The sequence below is a fragment of the Cucumis melo genome, chromosome 1 (genome assembly GCF_025177605.1).
Source record: "Cucumis melo cultivar AY chromosome 1, USDA_Cmelo_AY_1.0, whole genome shotgun sequence".
In the NCBI taxonomy this organism is placed as follows: Eukaryota; Viridiplantae; Streptophyta; class Magnoliopsida; order Cucurbitales; family Cucurbitaceae; genus Cucumis; species Cucumis melo.
In genome coordinates, this window is record NC_066857.1 from 22,687,701 (window position 1) to 22,698,611 (window position 10,911).

A 10,911-nucleotide genomic window follows, 5' to 3' on the forward strand; every position below is an offset into this window, starting at 1 on the left:
TTTGGGATAAGAAAGTGATAGATCACTATCATTGTCTATCCTAGATAAACAGAGATAGTGGTCTATCTCTATCTATCCCAAATAGATAGAGATAGACTTATAATTTGGAAATCTGTGCAAACTCTAAACCCTATGAAAGCTTGAGTCTTTTGGAAATTTGAAAGGTCAGGTTTTGAATGGGTTAAGATTAGAAATTTACTCAAGGAAGGTCTTTGAGGATGTATTATGGTTGTTGGAAAGAAGAAAAATTAAGTTAAGGTTGCTAAGGTGAGTTTGATTTTTAGTTTGAAATAGAGGAAATTTTGGCTAAGTACCAATAAATTAAAGACTAGGCATTTAAAGGTTATAAGTTGGGTGTTGGGCGACCAAAAGAAAGGAAAATAACCTCTAAAGAGGTTATTATGTATTTTGGGCTTGAGTAGGTGGTAGAGTCTTGTTGATGTGGCATCAGGCAAGCAAAACTTCAAGGATGTGTTATACACGACCATGGTTCACCTAGGCAAGAAGAGCTTGTCTATTAGAGGTTATTGAGGTGTTGAGAGGCTTAAGCAGGAACGCTAGGCCGCTAGATAGTTGGTGAGGAGACTTGTGCACCTGAGGAAGGTTATGCAATCATGTTAAGAGGTTAACATGGCACATGGGGGAAGCACCGGGCGTTTTGTTTAAGGTTAGATGTTTAATTGAAGCTTGGGTGAGATGATGAAGTGATGGCTGACCTAGGCAAGTCAGGTACTTAACAGGTATCCTCTGCATGCTTAAGTTACATTTCGACAAGTAGGTAGTGTTAGTAAAGGTTCATGCAAGGTTTATTATATATAGATAACTTTAGAGGAAGCTTTCCCTCATTTTACTCGTGCATTTTGGCTCAAATTACTCTTGAAAGTTTCTAAATAGAGTCTAGTTTATAAATTGGGGCTTTTGGTCAATTTTAAGGTGAGGAAGATAAGGTTTGAGCTGAAGAAAATAGGAAAGGTCATTCCCTAAGAGAATCTGAGTAAGGTGCACTTTTCGGAAGCCATATAACACATCTCTTAGAATTTTGAGATGGAATTTTTAGGTAAACAAGTTAAACCAATTCCATGCAACTATATGGAATAAAGTTTTTCCAAAAGAGTTATGAACTTTTAGTTATGATTTTTCAAAGTGAAGTTAAGTTTCTTAACGAAAAATCAATTTCTAGACAAGTTGAAGGTTGGTCGAGTGACAAGCTTTGCTAGGCGAGATGAATGGGTGTGTTGGTAAAGAGCGAGATTAGTGATGCGTTTAGGCTTGTGCTGGACGCATAGCCTGTGCGCAAGGTAGGCAACATGCAAGGTGCACGCAACCATCCTTGCGCGCAAGGAAGCATGCAAGGCATCAGGCAAAGGGGCTAGTAAGGCGCATTGCATGCCTCTGTAAGAGTTTAGCATGCGGCAATGCTGGGCAAGCCTTGCATGAGCGGCCAGGCTCTTACCACCCATGTTAGTGCACCTGTCAATGTCAAGGGGTGTTTTTGGACCATTTAGGTGGTTATTGGAATTTTTAAGCTAATTTTTGAATATTTTTATGATTAAAGGAAATTAATTGAACTTAATTACCCTTATTTCAAGTGAAGAAGAGATTAGATAAATTTATAAACCAAGGATCTAAAGCTTGTATCTGTGAGTGAAAAATGAATTTATTAAGTGATTTCAAAGCATGTTCTTTAGCTATTATTTAAAGTATTGTTTGAGCTAAATGTTTGAGTTATCTGATTTATGAATGATTTTCAAAGTATGTGATTTCATCAATGTATTTATTCAAGCATGATTAATGAGAAATGTTTAAGACTAGTAAGAAAATAAGTTTATCAAGGCATGGTTATGTTTAAGGTTTGCTTTATGCAAAAAGGAATCTTTAAAGGTTAGAAGCACTATTTCAAATTATAATGATTTTATTCATGTTTTATCTGATTCAAGATATCTCAAATAGACCTTAAAGGTAGGTTATGGGGCGCCAAGAAATTTGAGGTAAGAACACTTATCTCTAAGATTGGAGCTAGGAACGCCTACCTCCCAGGAATGGAGATTGGGGATGCCCATCTCCTAGGATTGAAGAGGGTATTTAGTTCACTCTACCACCTCCCACCAGTAGATTCTTGGTTACGATTATTGTTTAAGAAAAGCAAGGATTTTATTTGCTATTTATAAATGTTTGCCAAAGTTAAAGTATTTATGTTATTATTTATGTTTATTGTTTAAAAGGTTTATGAAATGTTGTTTGAAAACCTATGACTCACTGGGCTCGTTTAGCTCATACTCTTCAAAATGTTTTTCCACTTTCCTGGTAGAGATCGTGTCCTCGGAGCCTGAATCACTGCTACCTGTCTATTGAAGCGTTTTCTCTTACTATCATTGTGTTTTGTTGTTTTGAATCTATGTATAGTTGGTCTTTTAATTGTACCAAGCTTGGGTGGAGGTTAAATGAAGTTGGAGTCTGTTTCTATGTAAATATGCACATTTTGTTTAATATAAAGGGTTGCACTGCAGTTTGTGTTTAAGTTATGTTTTAAGTTTTCGCTTGCATATCTATTAAAGGTTAAAAGTTAAGGGTCAACTAGTGTCATTCAGAAATGGAGCAACATCGGTTGACTTCACGCCATCTCTCGAGTCGATCTGGTTTTTTTCATTTAAAGAAAGGGCCTGAGCTTGTTGTTGGGCTTTTAAAATGTTCTATACAATGTAAATATTTTACTAAATTGTTATATTTTAAAAAAAAATCCCTTTCATTTTATTTATGCTAAATATCCGTTTCATTTCATTTTTCTTTTGGACTATCCTTGTCTAGGGGTCTTGACTTAGTTATAGTGTGATCGTTCCCTTTGAAGTGACAATAAGCTTTCACTACTACAGAAATTGGATTACTTGACGTTAATCTAGTGTCAATTAAACCTTTACTTGCCGTTTTTAAAAGCGTCAAGTAATCGATTGTCAAGTATAGTCAGATTACTTGACACTAAAAAAACGTCAAGTATACGTTTACTTAACACTCACTACAAGAAATCAAGGTTATCCCGATGCAAAAAAAGGCATCGGAAGAAAAAAGGTCGGGAATGACCCATTATTTCGATGCCAATTTACTCTTGACAGGAAAGACCCATTTTTTCGACGCCGTGATATAGACGTCGAAAAAGACGTCGGGAATAATAACTTATCCCGATGTGGCATGCAAGCATCCGAAACCAGCAAGCAGAAATTATCGAACATTAATTGTGTCAGATAGATATTCCCAACGCATTCTATATGGCATCGGAGACTTCGTCGGGAGTAAGGGAATCGCCCGACACATTTTATGTGCGTCAGGAATAGCGTCGGGAGTAAGGCGAGATCCCCGACGCCATTAGTTATTTGTTGGAAACTGCGTTAGAAGGAAGGGAATCTCTTGACGTTTTCGTGCTGCATCGGGAGTTTCCCTATAAATTGATGTTTCAGTTCTATGAAACATAGAATAGAAATGAAAGAGAAGAGAAGCGACGAGAAATCGATTCGACCGACAATCATAGAGAAGAGAAGCGTCCGCCCGTCGTCGCCGTTGCCCTCGCTGCTGTGAGGTTGCCGTCGTCCCTCTCCCGCTGTCTGCCACTGCACATTTCTAGTTGAGGTAAGTTTAAAATCCAAAATTTGAAAAAAATGTTAGTTTAGTTTAGTTTTTTGTTTTTGAAAATTAGTTGTAGGACTTTAATGATGAATTACTTGTAAGATATTGTTTAGGAATAGATTTTTGGTTTTAGAATGAGAATTTTGAATGAGGATTGAAGGGGGGATATTTGAGAAATTGATTTGGAGAATTGAAATTTTGAACGTGTGGGTTGAATTTAAAGAGCGGGAGTGGGGTTTAATTGAATATTTGAAGGGGGTGGGTTGAAAATTAGAGGGGAGGGGGGTTGAATTGAAATTTTGAAGGGGAGGTTTAATTGAAAATTTGAAGAGGGTTGAATTGAAATTTTGAAGTGAGGAGTACGATTGAAAATTTGAGGGAGGAAGGGGCAATGATTATTATTGTATTAAAAATTCTGTAATATGTGTTATGATTCGTTTTGGCTATCCTGCAGTTATGGTAGCCTTTAGTTCAATTCTAATATTTATTTTTTTTAGTAGTTTTAAATAACTAATTTGTTGTTTATTTGGGATGACTATCCTATAATTGTGGTAACCTTTTTTGTTTTGAATCTGTTTGTATTTCTGAGGGTTTGAAGGGGTGGTAGTAGAATAGCTTGTAAGGTAGTGTTGTTTGAAGGAGTGGGTAGGATGCCAAGATTGAAATTTTTTGTGATTAATAATTAGGTTGTGCTGGCTATCTTGCAACTATGGTAGCATCTGTAGTTTGAAGTTAGTTTTAGTGAAAATTTTGAGAGATTGTATATTCAGGGAAGTAAGTTTAGGATGTGAGAGGAGAGGAGAGGAATATGTTTCTAATCAAACATATTTATGTTTTAGGGACTTAAACAATGGACAAGGGTTAGATGAAACTTAGGAATAAGTTTTTCCTTGAGTATAGAGAGGGAGTGACCCAATTTTTAGAATTTGCCAAGTTTCAAGTTGATGCCTAGGGACGAATAAGGTGTCTATGCAAGAGATGTATGAACTTAATTGGAACTCACTAGAGAGTTTGGAATGACATCTACTGACTATAAGAAATAAACAATATAATTGTTTTCATGCAGAAACAATCACGGACGAACAAGGCTGCTAGACAGAAGCAACCTTATAATCATAGTAGCGGGTCAAAGTCGTTTCTAGAACGATAGCATGAGCTCTCTGAGCAAAGAGGGAAGTCGATTGATCATGTGGAGTTGTTCCGAAAAACACACGTTCGAGATGGGACGTTCATGTCCCAGGCTGCAGAGGATGTGCATGTAAGTTATCCAACCAACACTTCTGCTTTCATTTGTCATCTTTAATATATAATATATTTTTTACTTACTAAGATAGTTTCTAAATTGGTTGCAAATAAAATGCTAAAGTTCTAGTCCCAGCCTACCCTAGAGGGTAATCAGCCACTTTCTGGGGATGAGATATATGAGACAATGTTGGATAGACGATCGGGCAACTCAAAAGGCCTTGGTTGGGGACCTAAGCCGAAGGCTTGTAAGATGACGAGTGCGAGCAGTTCCATGACGTCATGTCCGCAATCCATAATAGAGCTTCAATTACAGGCTAAGTTTGATCAAGCTATGCAACAGATTGAAGAGCAGACAAGAAATCACGAAGCGTTAGTTTTAGAAGGGGAACGAATGCGGAAGCTGATAGATGACATGACTCGAGCACAACAATGACCACTATATGATGATCCTTAGCTTTTGCGGTACGTATATATGTTTCATTACTCTTAAGTTTTTGAAATTACAGTATATAGTGATGATATGCATATATATATATATGTACTAAACTTAGTCACTTTTGTCTCATTGTAGGACCCACAATGTAGAATGGCGTATGAGGCTCGTTAGGACACGTATGGCTTTTTTGTGCTTTTTTGTATTATGAACATTAATTTTTCTTTATTATGAATGCTAACTTCTTTGTATTATGAACATCAAATTTTTTGTTCAATTTGTGTTTGTATTTCGTAATTTACTAATTTATTTTGAATTTTCTTTAATTTAATCGAAAATGAATGTGAATATTTTAGGAAATAGAGATTCGATTGAAAAAAATTACATGAAAATATTTTAGGAAAAAAATAAAAATTACATATTTCAAATATAAAAATACATATTAAAAATATTTTTCGACGCACTACAAACGTCAAGAATATGCTAAAATCGTTGTGTCAGGGATAGTTTTTCCCGATGCATGACCAACATTAGATATATACACGTAGGGAGTTGTTATTTTCGATGCACCGATGACATCGGAAATGTGACGTTGGGGATTACTTACTCTCAACGCATCAGAAACGTCGATAAAGAAAACGTCTGGAGAAGGTTATTCCCGATGCCTTATTGGTGATGCATTGGGAAAAGGTCTTCTGACGCGTTTCTTTTGATAGTCTTCCCGACATTCCTTTCTATGTTAGAAATTGGTTTCCCGACGTCTTTTCTACTTCCACCGACGTTTTTGTGCGTCGAAAATCCTCCCACTTCTTGTAGTGATTGTATTAACGTCAAGTAATCCATCGCACTTGATGCTTTTTATGTGTCATGTAAGGTCGTATATTTGGTGCCTTTTATGTGTCAAGTAAAATGTTATACTGGACGCCTTTCCCACATCAAGTAAGATCGTATACTTGACACTATTTACACGTCAAGTAAGATAATATACTTGACACTATTTACACGTCATGTAAAATTGTATAATTGACACTATTTATTCGTCAAGTAAAATAGTATATTTGATTCAAGTAAGATAGTATACTTGACATATATTTAACGTCATATATATTGTTTATTAATATATTAAATATACAAATTTTCCATTTTCTATTTCCTGCATTAGGTACATTCATTTCAATAAAACATATCCATAAACAAAATAAACTTTCCAACCAGTAGTTACACAACAAAAAAAATGACAAATAATTTAGTATAATAAGTAAACCAACAATAATTTCATTCTTCTCAACAATGTTATCAACAATTACACAATTCCAATCCAAATATAGCCAACTAAAATTTTCTATTTGTGTCTATTCCAAACTCAACAATAGCAATAGCTATATAAGCAAAAACATGTGTTCTATACCAAAACTAAAGTATATCCTCTTACATCTATTGCCTCATGTATATAAGCATAATGGCTATGAACAAAACATTTACACAAAAAAAGTTATGAGCATTCCTATATGTTAGACATTTTACAAAATTAAGAAGATCATATATAGGTATGTCTATCATACGTATATGTATCAAGCTAAAAATTTGGTCCGATACACTCATACTTCATCCAATTCAAGTTGTGAGTATGAGTTTCTTGTATCAATCTATAAAACATAAAAAGTTGAGTAGACACTTTGTTAAAAATAAAAATGAGTCATATTTTACTATTCATAACGTTACAATGTTAGTGAATGAATGGAATTTCCGAAGCAGAAGCGTATGAACGTCGTGCAAATGGAATTCAATTTGTAAAACAAAAAAAAAAACAATTTAAAGAAAAACAAAACTAAAACCTAAGCATGCTTCTATGGAGGAAAAAGGGAAAAAAACTAACCTTTGTAGAACCTCCAAGAAATCTTCTCCGAATTTTTCAAGAACACCACGAAGTCTTCCTTGTTATTCTCAAGGAAAGAATCTAATAGAGAGTTGTGGAGCTTTTGTAATTTTGGTGAGGGAAAAGTTTGGGAGAGAATTTTTTTTTCTTTTTGGAACACTGAGAACCAAGAGATCAGAATGAGAATACGAATATAGAGTGATTCTGTATATCTCAACCAACTTAAGAGAGATGAAGGGAAGTTATCAAAATAACTCCCTCACTCTCTCTACACGTAAAAACTTTATATTATAATGTATCAAATACATTATATTAATTGTATCATATACAGTTTATTTCCTTTAATATATTTGAATAATTCAAATTAAACCAAAATAAATTTGATTCCCATTTATCCTTATTGAGCTAACAAGGGGACCTTATGGACCTACAGATTGAAGCTCCAATGAAATGGGATTAATTAATTAAACTCTTTAATTAAATTAATCTCTATTCATTAACTATTAGTCATTCCACTAAAGACTAATAGTTGCACTCTTCTTACTGTAGATATATTTTTGTGTCCATTAGATATCACTACAAGAAAAGATTCCTATTATGACAGTTTATTGTATCCCAAATTGAAAGGAGGAAAGAAAAAAAAATGTCATAAAAGGTTAAAATGCGCGTTTTTGGTGGGAAAATGCAGAATTTTTTCGGATTTGAAGAATTTATGACAGTTTTTAAGTGTCATAAATCTATGAAAATTTTTAACTGTCATTAAATATAAATAATAAAATAATAAATATTTATTTTAAATTAAGTGAAAGGAAAGAAAGAAAAGAGAAGGCCTTACACGATTTTTTCTTCTACACAAAACATTTATCCCCAAATCCTTTTGCACTATTTTCTCTCGCCCAAGGAAGAACAGGTACAACATTTTGTTCTTCTTCTTTATTTCTCTGTCTCTCTTGTCCTTTTCCTTCTTCTTCTTCCTCATCTCTTAGATTCATCAACATTTCCAACCCCTTCTTCTCCCCAAGCCCTAGTTTCGCACATTTTGTTTCTTCCAGGCGCGTCATCTTCGTTTGTCGTCTTCAGTCGTCCCGTGCTTCTCCTTGCTCTCTCCTCCATCTGGTACGTTCTTCGTTCATTCCTATAGTACTCCTCTTTGTTGCTTCGTTCTTCGATTCATTCTTTGCTCTTTGACTTCCTTTTTACTTAACCACCATTAATTGCCTTCATTTAGTTTTTCTTGATGGATTCGAACGTGTTTGACGTGGGTCTTCATGTTTAGTTTTTGTTGTTTGTTCTTCTACCTGCAAATTGTTTGAGAAAATGACTGATAGAGTAATTTCTAGATTATGATTCCTCGGGTATGAAATTTTCTTCCTTGTTGACTAATAAACTTCGAGGATGATTGTACAAGTTCTATGCTCATTTTACTTTTTAAGTTCTACTCTAATTTTGGTCTTTTAGCTCTTGGATGCACATTTGATGTATATGAGTCATTAGATTTTGAATGTTTGAGGGAAAAAGTTTGGAGGAAGCCGTTAGAAAATTGGAGGCACAAAAATTTCCAAGCTTGGAAAGGTAATTCCATCCTTGTTAAGTCATCTTCAAGATGGTTAAATATAACTTTTATTGGGTCCTTACCTGTTGTGCAGTGTATAGATTTCTTTTAGAAAAAAAGTAATTTTTTTTATTGTTTTTCTATGGAAAGTTTTGTAAACAAGCAATCTTCTTCTTTGTTCTTATAGTTGAAATCTATATGTAGACTTCTTTTGTTTTTTTAATTTATATTATTGTTTTGTAAATTCTGGTAGCAGCGAATCAAAATTACCATTTTGTGTATATTGCTCAATGAGGTGTTGCTTAAGAAAGAGTATGGTGGCAAGGTAAATGTTATAGTATATATATATATATATATATATATATATATATATATATATATATATATATATATATATATATATATATATATATATATATATATATATATATATATACACATGTGTATCAATATGCCCAATCTATCTTGTGATGTTTTTAAAGGTTGAGATTATTTCTCTTTTTTGGGTCTACTGACGATGCATTTCAGATTGCAGATGTGTGGTCGTGTGGGGTAACTTTATATGTTCTTTGGTTTGTTATTCATTTGTTATAATTAATAGCAAAGTTAGATATTGTTATTGGTTGCATATGTTTCCTCTGTGCTCCTAAAAAATGGTTAGTTTGTGTTCTTCATGTTGACACCAAGATATTGCTTTGCAATAGCCGCTAACTCAACAACGCCTTTGTCCATTCCCTAAGGTACCGTAACTCAAAACTGCATTTTAACTATTTTCTGATTCTTTAAAGGTATATTGATGGTTTTGTGAAATATATTGATGGCTTTATGAAATATATTGTTGACTATGTGATAAAACATTTTGGTAGCTTACAATGTGTTTGATGAAATGCCTCAATGAAGCCTTTGGTTGATTTTTATTTGATTTTTGTTTGTTTGAATTAGGAAATCAAGGCCAAGGGAGATTTCATGACTATGGGAGGAAGCTTTGAGAAAAAGAGAATGAAAAATGAATTGTTAGATTTTAAACTTTGATAATGTGTAGGGCCTTTAAGCATTTTCTAGAATTTAGTTGTTACGGTCATACATGTTTAGTGTTAGGTTTTATTTCTAGTAGTGCAGAAATTTCAATCTCCTCTCTTATTGAAAAGAATATATAGTCTTAGGATGTATTTAGGATTGTTTCTCAAGTAATGACTTTTTGGAATGAATGGAAAATTATTTGGATACTTGGTTTTATATTCTGCTATGGTTTCTTACATAGCACTTTAAGGACGACCTTTATCACACATTCGCTTTCTTGAACAGATCCTTTCGATGCTTCAACAAGGTAACTTGTTTAGAACCCTTCTTTCTCATCTTTTTGCTTATTCTCCAAAATTAATGCCATCCAAAATTTCTCTCCATTTTTCTTCTATTTTGTTTCTCTCTTTTTCCTTCAATTTCTTCTCATTTCCTTGCTCACACATGTTTGTACTATACATGTACTTTTCTGATAGTTTTAATGTTCTCCTTTTTCTTAGCGAATGCCTTTAATTGAAAACCATATCCCCTTGGAAAAGTCTATTTTATGGGTGAGCAATTTCTTGTATGTTAACAAAAGTTCTCATCAGATATTTGTTTTTGTAACATATTACTTGTATAAAATCTTCCATTTCAAGAACATTTATAGCCATAAACTTTTGTTTCTTTTTCTATCTTTTAGCTCTCCACATACTTTAGTACTCCAAGTAGTAATTTTTAATTTATGCTCCAGGTTGAACTCAACCTAGTGATGAGTATATTTATAATTTATTTTGTAGGTTGAACTCAACCAAACGTGCCATTTGTTTGCATATATATCGTGCCTGAGACAGAAGATTATTGATATGAGGCTGATGTTATACCCCAAGAAGATCAGATTAGAAAATCTTACAGTAAGCCCGCTCATCAAAACATTGAAAAGAAATGCACAAAATAACATTTCCATCTCAAGTAATTGAATGATTTTCATGAGTATTTATTACGATGTTTGCTAATGGTTTGCTTCTCATTCCAAGAGCCCCTTGTAGTTTCCAAGGTTGAGAGTTGTTTTTTTTTAAGTAAGATTAATTGTTATGTAAGTGACGTCTGTTAGTTTGCCAATTTTATTTTGAATTCTTGAATTGTTTACTTATTTTCTAGGACAAGAAAAAAATTGTACTAGATGAACAC